The sequence below is a fragment of the Eschrichtius robustus genome, chromosome 1, assembly GCF_028021215.1.
Source record: "Eschrichtius robustus isolate mEscRob2 chromosome 1, mEscRob2.pri, whole genome shotgun sequence".
Taxonomy (NCBI): Eukaryota; Metazoa; Chordata; class Mammalia; order Artiodactyla; family Eschrichtiidae; genus Eschrichtius; species Eschrichtius robustus.
Genome location: NC_090824.1, coordinates 156,009,918 through 156,023,770, shown reverse-complemented (window position 1 = coordinate 156,023,770; position 13,853 = coordinate 156,009,918). Strand labels below are relative to the sequence as shown.

At 36.2% G+C, this 13,853-nt stretch overlaps 1 pseudogene; it reads left to right on the top strand.

Annotated features, from left to right (window-relative positions):
• Positions 1 to 975: 975 nt before the first annotated feature.
• LOC137752874 (U2 spliceosomal RNA) lies at positions 976 to 1,089 on the top strand (annotated as a pseudogene).
• Positions 1,090 to 13,853: the final 12,764 nt, after the last annotated feature.

Below are 13,853 nucleotides of genomic sequence, written 5' to 3'. Positions count from 1 at the left end.
AACAGGGGATGTATAGATCTTTTTGTGAGTGACTCAGCAAAGCATCTGAGAACTCACCCTGAATCAACGCTTTCCAAAGAAAATGACTGGTAATATTGAGACACATACATTTTTAAGATCCTAACATAATGAGAATGTTGTTTTTTGTTTTGTGTATTTACATATATAGTTTTAAATTGATTTTTATCCTCTTTCTAAAACTTTAATCTCCTTACCTATTTTGTAATATTTAGAAATGTCTATTAGTGCTGAGACTTTTCATTTGGGTGATCCGTGAAAAGTTGTAATTATCCATAATGGAAAAGGAAAAGGGTTGGGTGGTGGAATCAGAAAGTCGTGGGTTTGGGACATCATGTGATTGCTCTGTTTAGTTACTTCACTAACTCTTACCTTTGTTTTCTCAATTGTAAGATGAGGATAACAATATCTATCTAACGGGATTGTTTTTAGGATTAAAACAGCTTATATAAAAGGCCTCGAATACTGCCTGACATGGAGTAAGTGTTGAAATGATCATTCTCTTCCCTCTTTGCTACCTTGAAGTGCTTATAATAACTATCATTACCAATTTATTCTTTAACACAATGTTTTGAGAACATCAGAGGCAACCAGATGAGCTTTTGATGAAATGTATCACCTCGTTTATTTATTCAATAAATATTTATTAATTCCAGACATGGTAAATGGAGTGAGCCAAAGTAAAACCAATTTACTTGCTATAGTAATTTCTCTAGTTCTGGGATTTAAGTGCCCTTGACTTTAAGTAAAAAAAAAAAAAAAAAAAAAAAAAAAGTCCAGTATTTTCTGAACATCCAGGACTATCTTTAAGAGTCAACTGATTCAAACATATGGAAGGAAAAAAAGCTAACAAAAGATTCAATTGTCAATTGACTAATATATTTTATTTCTACCTTTCCTGAATATATATCTATGTATGATGCCAGGTGCTTGTCCCAGTAGGAAAGGTTGGCTGGCTTACCTTTGAAATTCCATTGATAAGAGTTAGAGTGGAGATGGAATAGGAGCTTGCTCCGTCCACTCCACGCATCGACCTGGTATTGCAGTACTTCCAGGAACGGTGCACCCAAAAAAAAAAAAAAAAAAAAAAGAGTTAGAGTGAACTGGTTTTTCTCATTTAAGTTTGATTTATATCTATTGACAATGTAATTATTAATAAAACCTTCCTCTACTTTTAAAAGTGTTCCAGGAGATGATAAGTGTTTGGATGATTTATTACATGGTGTTCCCTCAGGATCAGTGGTTTTGTGGCTCCTTTTGAAAGGTTCTGGAAGTGGCCTCCTTGACCATTTCCTGTTCAGGGTCTGGGATTCCATTGCAAACACCTCTGGAACAGTGGGGCCGGACTATCCAAGGAGTTGCTATGATGGATGGAAACTCACAAGGCAGCTGAGGCCAGAAGGGGCAGATAATGAATGTCCAGTTTTGCAGGATGCACTACTGTTAACAGTTCCATCGCTAACTAGAGATCAGCCTTGTGAAAAATGACTTCCCATTTCCAGCTATAATGAGAGTGAAATCATGCAAAGACGGATGAGACTCTGCTTTGAGTAGTACTTGATGAAGCTGGTTTGAGAAATAAAACCATTTGTCTCTTCCATGCGACTGGCTCTTGTTATATCAAATAGCTATGTAATCATCTTAAACCAGAACGGACTGAAGGGGCTAAGGGACAGAAACTTCTGAGTCTTATGTTTCTGTCATCCACAGCTGCTCGTCAATAACAAAGAAGCAAATGTTTCAACAATTACTTTCTCATGACGATACTGGACATTCAGGCATAACCTGAAAGAAAAATCCTTCCATGGATTTGTGAGCACTTGTGCGTTCAATTTCACTCAGTGATTTGCCTTGATCAAAAAAACAAAAAAACAAAAAACCAAGAGGTAAGTCTTTGCCAGAAGCATGTTGTTACTCTAAATTAACTTTGGAGTCCAGCTCATTTCCAACCATTTGACTGTTTACCATTCAAATCCTTGGTGGTCTTCACGCCTGGCGTCCATCCCACCTTCTGTTGAATTTGCCATGTTGATAATTCAATCAGTTATTAGCACAATCTAAACAACAGAAGGGTTTGGGGGTAGAAAGTGCTCTATTGGAGAAAACTCTGGATAAAGAGTCTGGTGACACTATTTTCTAGTTTGCTGTGGTTCGGCTTTATTTTCACTGTAGCCTTGGGAAAGTCACCTTGTTTCCCTATGCACACCCACCCAACCCATCCTATGTAAATAGGGCTCAGCCTGATGCTGTGATCCAAAACACCAGCACTTCCTTCCACATACCATGAACATCCCCAGGCACCTGCCTGTACTCCTGAACTCTCTTCCCCACCATTCTTTATACAAAAATTAACACTATTTCGAGTTGCAGCACAAATGCCAACTTTGCCACGGGACAATTCCTCTTCGTCTCCCGGGTTCTTTGAAAGAAGTGATGTCTGTCTCCTCTGAGCTCGTTAGCATGTTGGGTCTACTTTTTCACGGCAGCATCCATGCGCTCACTTTCCATGTTTTACTGTCATTCTCAAGAACATGTTGGGTGTCCTTGTGAGCTGGATCTGCTTGCAGCTCCATTTGCCTTGTTGCCAGAGGCAGAAACTTGCAAGTTTTTCTTGCTGCCCTACCCATTTTCTTCAGCTCTCTTCCCCAGTCCCCACTCTCCATGCAATCAAGATAGTGATTCCTAATTCCTTCATCTTCTCCTGGACCCTTCTGCACCTCTCTAGCCCTATGGCTACTGGCAGGTTTGTTCAGGCCCTTCTAATTTTTCACGGCAGTGCAGTTTTCTTCCCCAGGCCTCTTGATAACAATTTTCTACAATGCATCTGCACTGATCTTTCTTAACGACATCCTTAAATCTGATCATCTTGCCCCTGCTTAACATCTATCAAAGATGCTTGATTGTCTGTAGTCAGGGTCGGCTTCATGAGTGTGGCACAATGCAGTTAACACAGGGCCCCACGCTTGGTTTAATTCTCTGTGGTTACCATCTTGAACTTCTCAATAATTTTAAAATAAGGGGTCCTGAAATTTCATTTCACACTGGGCTCCAAAACTTATGTAGCTGGTCCTGTCTTTGGTGTAGAATTCAAGCCCGGGAAAGAGCCATCATGGCCCACGTGACTGGTGATGGCATCTCCTTACAGCCAACAACCTGGTCAGAGTTCTCTGACCTCAACCCTGAGCTTTTCCTGCATCTTCCCATCCATCGTTCCTTCCCCAGCATCCCGTCTGGTCTAGTTGGTGTCATTTATGCATCAACAATCCATCCCATGCCTAATGCTTGCCAGAGATTGTAGCGGGGTACTGGGAATACACAGATGAGGGGAGAGACCTTGTCTCATGGAAAAGACCAACTATGTAGAGATAACAAAGACACAATTTGGAAAGTGCATTAAAAGAGAAATGAATATCTGATAAGCCAGTTACACACACACACACACACACACACACACACGTGGGACTCCCATTTGTTTAATTTTTCCAAAATAATATTGTATTTTACAAATTATCCTGAAATGGTACAAATTTTTGGTGATTTTTCTCCATATTTACGTAAAGGTTTTCTCATTGTTTTTCAAAAATGGCACATTGTACATTCTGCTTCTATTATTTTTCATTCTTCTCTGCTTCTTACTTTTCTCCCTCAATAACTCTTTGTGTAAATATCTCTTAAATCAATGATTAAAACAAAGTTAGTTTATCTTAAGAATCCCCTTTTAATCATTTCTTTGTTTCTGTCATCAGAATAGCTAACTTAAAGTTCAGTTTTCATTCCACTGCTTTGGAAAGAAGCATTGAGTAGTAGCTGTTTTCCAACTTGATCTATTTGCTTATTAAAATTAGATACTCAGTTCCACCCTTGTATTTATTCTTTCAATTAGGCAAACTAGCATGTTATTTGGAAATTGTATTGTAAATGCTGGCTTTCCCTTACAATTTTGTTCTTGAAACATCTGTTTAGGAAGGAAGCATGTAAGTCATAAAATAATTCCATAAATAATGTTCTGATGAAAACTCCACCAGCTCAGCCTAACTTTAGGGCCACGTTATAAATATTCTGTTTAATTAATTTCACTTGCATTTGGTGTCCTTTCTCCTGTCACTTTCCTCTTCCCAGGGGGAACCAGACCTTTCCTAATGCTCCCTTTCCTTCCTCCATGTCTATGCTGACTCCATGGGTCTCCACGTGCATTCTCCAAGATTTGCCTGCCCAAGTACCCCCTGTCCTTGCCCTTCTTCCTCAACCAGGTGGAAATTAGCAAACCGAGCCTGCCTTTTTCCACTAGTTATGCAAAGGATGGCAGTTTTCATTTAATTTAAATTTTAGTCTTTATTTTTCCTAGTCTGAATTATCTTGGGTAAAACCTGATTTTGATAGGGACCTGAGGATGTAGCAGGGAGCAGGATAAATCAGAGGGTAGATTCTATTTGGGCTTGAAAACATAAAGCAGAGACAGGTAAGCCTGGAGACATCTTGAAATCTTATCCCGCTGCTGCTCCCATCCCTTCTCTCTGTACATTTAACACCCTTACTCCCCTCCACTCTGCACCATGCCATGGATACATGCCTTCAAGTGGAAAATTGTTCTTCCACAGATTCTTCAGGCCTTCTCTTAGACTTCACTCTTCAAAGTATCAATTGCTGTCTGGGATGTTCTAAACAAGTCAGATCTCACACTGCACTCTCTCCAAGCATCCAGCACCTTTCCTTTGTAAGCACTATCTCAAATTATTCCTGCTGATTTATTTGAGAGAATACTTTCTTACAGTCTGTCTCCCAGCTGGCCTATACGCTCCTTGAAGGCAGGGCATACCAAATAGAACAAAACATAGAAGGACTCATATAAGGACAGTGCTATGCCACAGAACCTTCTGCAATGATGGAAATGTTCTGTATCTGTGTTGTTTGTTATGGTAGCCGTGGGCCACCTGTGTCTATTAAGTAATTGAAATGTGGCCAGTGTGACTGAGGAAAATAGTTTTATGGGATTAACATATACACACTACTATATATAAAATAGATAACAAGGACCTACTGTATATCACAGGGAACTACACTCAATACTCTGTAATGACCTAATGGGAAAATAATCTGAAAAAGAATAAGTATATGAATATGTGTAACTAAATCACATTGCTGTGCACCTGAAACTAACACAACTATTCTCTAATATAAAATAAAAAAAATAAATTCCATTTAATTCTAGTTCACTTACATTTAAGTTTCGAGAGCCCCATGTGGCTTCCATATTTGACAGCACTAACTGTGATCTAGGCTGTTGGGTATGTGGATAGACCAACATCAATAGCAAGGGTATGAGAGTAAAGGACAGTCAAAGTCATCACAGGTAATATTTTTGCATTTTTCATATTCAACATACACACTCGCCCAGACACGTTCACACACCTGCGTGCTCCACTGGCTGGACTGGCCTGAAGCAGGAGAAGGATGTTTGTAGCCTCCCAAATTGACTCTGATGTCTCCCTGGCAATGAGTGAAACCCTACTGCAGTTGAGCATGGTTTGCTCATCCTAGCCCCATTTCACCCTTGCACTTGGCCCTGCCTTCCTCTGGGTGCAAGGAGGCTGTCACCAGTCCAAGTGTATTGGTGTGGTCCCCTGAGTCACCAGGAAGCAGCAAATCCTCACTGGGTGAGTTCCTTGAACTGGGAGGATATCCTGAACATGTTATAACCTGAACAAGAGCATGTTTATCTTGTAACATAAAAACCCTCTGTTGGCCATACAGCTCTTGTTAATCCGGGACTCTCTTTAAGCCTGACTCAGTAGGTAGTAAATAAAGAAATAAATTTACCCTCTCTTTTCCTGTAACGCATGCTGACTGCACATGTCTTGACTGGATGTTGGCTTTTTCTTTTCCAAAGGGTATGTTTCCAATGGTACATTGATTTGTGTCGATCAAAGACTCCCTTGCCTTAGATAACATAGGAGGTCACAACCCAATCAACTCAGTTCTCTATTTAGAGGAGCTATATCTGAAAGGATTGGCTTAGAAAGTTCCCATTTTTAAAAGCTGTGTCAGCAGGACAGTCTCAGCACATACCTGCAGACTCAGAATGTGAAAATTAGATTCTCAGGTATGCCTCTTCAGCCAATGAGATGTAGTCTCCAGGCCACCTGAGTGAGAAAAGACTTTCTGACCCTACGAAACCCAACACAAATATTTCAACAGCCTTTCAGATATCTGTTTACATGTTCCTCTGTTGCTGGTTCAATCTGGTGGGCTTAAGACGTTGGGATGCTTCAGCTGAATTGTCTCTAGAAATCTGCCTTTTCTATGGCTGGTCTAAGTTATTCAAGGGATATTTAATTTATTTAGTCAGAGGAAAAAAACAATTCCAGAAGATGAAGCACTTATATTATTTTTGGTTTTAATAATGTTGTGGAATAAAGTAATTGCTTAAATAAGCAATAAGGTTATATTGTATAGCACAGGGAAATATAGCTATTATTTTGTAATAACTTTAAATGGAGTAGAATCTATTAAAAAATTGAATCACTATGTTGTACACCTGAAACCAATATAATATTGTAAATCATCTACACTTCAGTTAAAAAATAAAATAAAAATAAAAAAAATAAAATAAAGTAATTAATATATGTAGCTTTATTCCACTGAATTTCTGGATCCTTTCAAATTGCTCAAATTCCTTGCAATGGGACCCTGAAACAAACCTATATGTCTATGGGACTCTGTTGTCAAGAAGAACAGCATTTTCTCTTGGAAGAAAAATACTGGACTGACATAAATATTTTGGGGACAATTGGTTATCTATCTGAAAAAATACCCCACACCACAGGCAAAAATAATCTAGATCGATTTCATTATAATCTTTTAAAAAATAAGCAAACAACAATAGCAATTCTAGAAGGAAATAAAAGGATATTTTTGCTTTAAGTAATATTGAGCCAGAAAGGCTTTCCTAAGAAAAATATAAAAATCCAATTTCATAAAGAAAAAGACAGAAAGATTTTAGCACACAGAAACTCAAAACATTTAGGTGATGAAAAACATTATAAATAAAAGATAAGCAAATGACTGGGATATTTTTTACCAGCAACAAAAAGCACAGACAAAGATTAATACTTAGAATAAAGAATTCCTATAGATTAGTATGAAAAAGACAAACAGCTGAATAAAAAACAAGCAAACACCATGCGCGGACAATTCACAGTTGATGGAATACAATGACCAATAAATAGCTGAAAAAAATGTTCAACCCTGCTAATAATCAAACAAATGGAATTTAGTGGAATAGTTCGTATTTTATTAGCATAATATTTTAAAACAGTATATAGCACTGGGGAGGATGCAGAAAATGCAAGCTCTCATGCTGCTTGAGGGAATCTGAATTGGTACAACCTATTTGGACAGAAAGTCAACTTTATCTATTAAAATTCTAAATGTACTTGCCCTTTTCCCCAGCAATTCACTGCTAGTAATTTATCCTACAGAAATACTTGCCCATGTGTGAACAGATATGTGTATAAGGTTATTCACCGAGGTGAAAAATTTGAACCAAGAAAAATGCTGTGAGTAGGATCATGGTATAATAAATTAAGGTGCTTATAGAAATGACAGAAAGAGGTTTTCTGCCCACTTCAGTTTCTCTTTCATTTCTTTCTACCTTTTACTTTCTAACTTAATCTCTTGGATACTCATGAAAAAATATGGCTTTATTCTAATATAGGTCAATTAGCATTGTGGCATAAAATATCAATAATTTTTAAAATATAATCAAGTTTATTTTTCATTTTTGCATGTAAAGGCTCTAAGCTGGGGACCAGGTTAAGGGAATGACCATTACTAGTGAAAGCCAATATAGGGTGATTATCAGGTGAGATGATTGAGCTCCCCACGAATAATACAATATATTTTCTGTACCAAGAGCCCAACTCAAGAAGAGGGAAATGAGAGAATCTGTAACCTACCAAGTTACAATCTTGAATTTGACTTAGTCATTAGAACTAATTGTTAAGGATGAAAGAGATTGTTTTATATTGGAAAGGGGCTGAATTACTGTTGTCAAGTAAGGAGAGGTTTATTTTGGCTTGGATTTTGCCATTGGCAAAACTTGGTGTCTTGGGCTAATTGAGTTTAATTTTAGAAAAATAAAGTTACATTTTGGCATGGTCAGTATCTCCTGTCGTGGGGTGACTGCAAGGCCAGTAAGAACATAGAAGTCCTGGCCATTTCAGCCATTCCAGACAACTCACTGGGTCACCATGACATCGAACCTTCTCATGTTCTCAGCCCAGGGTCCCTCCAGGCACTGAGGCTGCTGGTTACAGCAGGCAGGATCATGTGGGGATATGCAGACAGGTGATTCATTACACATCTGTGGCCATGAAACTAGAGTAGAAAAGAGCAGGTCTGCTCTTGGCCATGTGTAACCTCCGCTTAATAACTTTATACAGAACATGGATTCTTTTGCCTTGTGACCTCATACTTTGCCTGACATGATCTCCAGACTCCTCCAGTGTAGAATCAGCCATGTGACAAGTGGCTCTGCTATTCAGTACTGGTCTCCCTTTTATATTATTTTGTCAGAAGGTGAAGATAATGATGTCTGAGCCACAGAGAAATCTTAAGGCTACTTGATCAAAGTTCCATTGAGTTGTAGGCACCATATCTCTGCCAGTAGTTGTAATTCTGCAAATCATCTCATACTTCTGCAGTTTTGTCTGTTTCTTTTGACCTGCACATTTGCCTACATTTTATTTTTATTAATATACCTTAACCATGTCTTTCCTCCTTTTTGACAGATGCCCCCTTCTGAACAATCCTGCCAACTCACTACTGTGTATCTGCATTGTTACTAAAATTCTTGACTCTCTTTCATTCAGAACAAATGGAGGGACCAGTTTAGTTGACTGAGGGTAGCAACAAGGAAAAAATCTCTTGGAAGCACTGGGCTTCCCCCTTTTGACAGGCTTGCTCTTCCTATGATCCTCTCCTTCCCGTCCTCTGGATTTATAGAAACATCCAGCTTGGGGTGATCTAAAGACAGAACTGAAATAAAGCAAATGGAGAAATGGCATTTTACAGTGAAGGTGATTTATGGGATCATGGAACCATAGCAATCAATGCTGGAAAGGACCCCACAATTTACCTGGTCCAATTCTCATCTTTTCATGTGAATAAATTAAGTGATTTAAGTGACCTTCCCAATATCACATACCTAGATTTGAAACTGAAGTGAAATTAGCTGAACTCACTTCCAGAAAGTTCAAATAAGATATATGCAGCAATCTCTGCAATCAACAATAAAATAAGCCTCTGAACGGGAATTTGAAATGAAGGTTAGGGCGTTGCACTTCTTTGCATACTATTCTTTATGCAAAATAATGAAATTAACTTATGCAAAATAATAGTGTTATTTTAATTTATAAGCTGATTTATGGTTATCCAACCAAGCATTTTGGTGTAAATACTCATTTAATATTCATGACAACTTTGCGAAGTCTGAATTATTATTCTGATTTTGCAGTTTAATTACTATAGGTGCATGGAGGTTAACTGGCTTTCATATTAACACAGAGCTGTTTGTTTTTAAAACACAGATTCCAATACGAGTCACATCACTCCAAGAGTAGCTCCAATCAGAGCCCAAACAGTAAAGGCACTTCTAATTCATACCAAAGATACGTTGCCTAATGTTTCCAGAAGAATTAAATCAGTGATCCCCTTTCCTGCTCTGGTAAGCCTCATGTCAGGGTCCACTAGCCCTCGTTATTGGTGTGATCCCAGTTATTAAGGAAACCAGAGAGGATCATGATGCCTTGTGTTTCCTTCAATACTTACAGCTTCAAATGTCAAAAATGGCAATAGAAGTTGAGAATGAAGCCATTGTATATGAGTATATTTTTTCAAAAATAAAGGAGTCCCTCTTACTGGCATTTGTACTTACAGTAATTACGTTTGAATCAAGATTGACTGTCGGTTCATCAGTTACAGAATTGATTATGCACTGGGTAAGGGAAAATGTAAATAAAACAAAAAATATTTTCTGTCTAATTATAGGCAATTGACCAGGTTTCAGGGGGTATATTGAAGGCTCCTTACCTAGTATCCAGCAGTAACTAACTCTCTCCTTTTTTCCTCTTGGGATATGTCTATAATCTATCTTCTCAACTATAAAACCACTTACCCTCTCCCTCCCCACATTTAAACCACATGATGCCTAATTGTTAATATTAAAAATATTTTGTTTGTTTCTTATTATATTTACAAGGCATTTCCCATTTTAAATAAGAATAATCATCATGTGTTATAGTGTTTACAACATATGGAGAAGAAACATCGTAGGACAAAATTAGCACAGAGAGCAAGAGGTGATTAATGAAAGTATAAGATTCTTGCATTATACATTAAGTGGTATAATATGAATCCAAGGTGGAACATGATAGGTTAATGATGCAACTATAATCCCTGGAGTGATCACCAAACAAACGAACAAATAAACAAATAAAAACAAAGTGATAGAACTAAAAACCAATAGAAGGGGTGAAGTTGATTCATATAAACATTCAATTACAGAGCCTCACAATACAAGAAGCAATTAAGTGACAGAACTGAAGGGAGGAACAGACAAATCCATAATTCTGGATGGCTATTTTCATAATCTTTTCCCAGTAATATATCTATGGATTCAACACAATCCAAATCAGAATCTGAGCCAGGTTTTCTGTAGAATTGATAAGCTGATTTAAAAATGTATAGACATGCAAAGAAACTAGAATAGTCAAAATAATCTCAAAAAAGAAGAAAGTTGAGGGCTTACACTATCAATTTTTAAAACTTAAGAATCTATATTAATCAAAGTATGTAGTATTGGCATAAGGATAGACAAATAGATCAATGAGACAGAGTAGTCTTCAGAAATAGAACCACACTCATATGATCAAAAAAATTTTTGACAGTAATAATGGCAATGTGGTTAATGAAAATCAGCAAAGAAAAACCTTTCAACAAATGGTGCTGTAACAACTAGATAGTCATATGCAAAAATTAACCTCAAGTCATTTCTTGTAACATAGATAAATATTAATTTGGGATAGAACATAGACTGAAAGATAAAAATTAACACTACAAAGCTCTTGGGAGAAAATACAGGACAATATCTTTACCACTTCCAAGTGAGCAAAGTCTTCTTAGAACATCAAAAGCACCAACGATAATTATTTTAATTGATAAACTGGACTTCATCAACATTAAAACTTTTTGCTTATCAAAAGACATCACTAAGAAAGTGAATGGGCCAGCCACAGTTTAGCAGAAATTATTCATAGTGCATAACTGACAAAGGATTTGTATCTTAATTGTAAATAAGCTTACAACTCAATAATAAAAACAACCGAATTTAAAATGTCCAGAAGCCTTGAAAAGAAGACATAATGAAAGGCTGAAAAGCATGTAAAAAAGTGCTTAACATCTGTAGCAATCAGGGGGATGCAAATTAAACCACAATGACATACTCTTACACAACCACTAGAATGACTAACAGTAAATATAAACTATTGATGACGTTTTAGAGAGAACTTTCACATACTGCTGGTGAGAGTAAAAAACTGTAGTATTACTTTGACGAATTTTGATAGTTTCTCACAAAGTTAAACATGCTCTTACCTTATGAACAAATAATTCCACCACTAGGTATGTACCTATGGGAAATAAAACATATACATTCTCCAAAGACTTATATGTACTAGAGTAATTATAGAAGCTTTATTCATAATATTCTCAAATGGGAAACAACCCAAATCATTTTCAATAGTATAATGGATAAATAATTGCCATATATTCACTGGAGTACTATTTAGCAATTTAAAATAACAAGTTACTGATACAACAGCATGGATGAATCTGAAACCGTAATGCTGAATGAGAGAAGAAAGACACAAAAGAATATATACTGTATGATTCCATTTATGAAGTAGCAGAAATACCAATATTAGTCTGTTGTGATAGAAATCAGAGGAGAAATTGCTTCTGGGAGGTTGAGACGAAGCACAGGGAAACTTTCTGGGGTGAAAGAAATATCCTATATCTTAATATGTCTGTGGGTTACTGTGGTATACACACTTTTCAAACTGCACATTTCATAGCAAATAAATTCTACCTCCACTAAAATAGAAAAATGAAAAGCAAAATGAAGTTAGGAGGGATTATAGACATTTGTAAATTCACATTAATTCTTGTAACTGGATATATTAGCCATAGAATCTTCTCATTAAAAAAAAAAATGAAAAAAGGATCACAGAGAGACAGACAGATGGATAAGTCAGGCAAGAAGATCCAACATGGTTATAATAATCTTACTTGTAGAAGAAAAATAAAACAAAGAAATAGACTTAATATTTAAATTTATAATTCAAGAAAATTTTCCTTACAAAAAAGCCATTGGATGAACATACTGAAAGGATTTACCATACACGTGGGAAAATTGGCCAAAAATGATCAATTCCAAGACATAGCCTAGTAAAATATGTTACGGTTTTGAGATAAAATAGGAAAATTTCTATGGCTTCCAAAACAAAAACTGTTTCTTATGAAGGAAAGAAAATAATCTTGGCATCAGGTAATATTCTGTAATCACATTTGACTTGAACAAATGGAAAGACATCATAAATATGTCAATTCTCCCTATGTTAATACATAAATTTAATAGTTTAATATAATCTTAATAAAAACACCAAGGTGTCTTTTTTTGTTGTTGGTGGTGAAGATGATAATAAAGTTAATACGGGAAAATAATTAAGGAAGAATAGCCAGAAAAAAAAAAAAACCTAAAAAAGAAGAGCCAAAGATTGGGGAGGGGCTGGTCTGATAAGATATTATCACTTACCAAAAAAGCCTCTCTAATTATGTTGTGTGGATTTGACACCAAAATAGCCAGACTGATGGCACACTACAGAAAGTCCAGAGGTAGACAAAGTACATATGAAAAGTTGGCATATGGTAAATGTGACACCTCAAATCTTTGGAGAAACATTGACTTTTCAATAAATGGCACGGGGGCAACCTAGGAGTTAAGGAAAAAGATAAAATTTGACGCCAAACCCTGAGTGAACCTGAGAACTACATACAAAAGTGGAGAATATTATAATTGAGATGTGAGGAGGGCCTTTTTAAACAGGTCTCAAAATCCAAAAGCAATAAAATAATTATTGATAAATCTGGTTATATGAAAAGTTTGGATGGCACCAAGATCATAAGCAAAGTCAAAAAAAATCTATCACAAAATTTTTCCCTGATTTATAAAATTACTTTTAATTAAGATGAATTCTGGGGTGCTGGTAATACTCTGTTTCTTGATCCAGGTAATGCTATGTGTGTGTTCAGTTTGTGAAGATTCATCAAGCTATATACTTAAAACATGTATTTTTCTGATAACTGGGCAAAAGACATACAAAATGAGTTCTTTGTGTTGGTTTTGTAATTATGAGAACTTATTAAGTAGGATGCTTAGCTCATTAATTTTCAACCTTTTCTTCATTCTTATTCAAGAAGTAATGGCTATAGATTCCTTATTTTATACTGCCTCAGCTACATATTATGTTTTGAAATGTAGTATTTCTTTTACTATTTAGTCAAATTTTCTCAATTTTATTTTTATTTCTTCCTTAACCCATGAGTTATTTGAAAGTGTATTCTTTATTTTTTATGCATATATTTTTCTAGTTATTATTATTTTTATTGATTTTGACTTACCTGTATGGTAGTCAGAGAATTTTGTTTGCATGGCATCTTAGGAAATTCTTTTGAGAGTTAATTTATAGTTTGAAACATGGTCCATTCTTATTAACCAT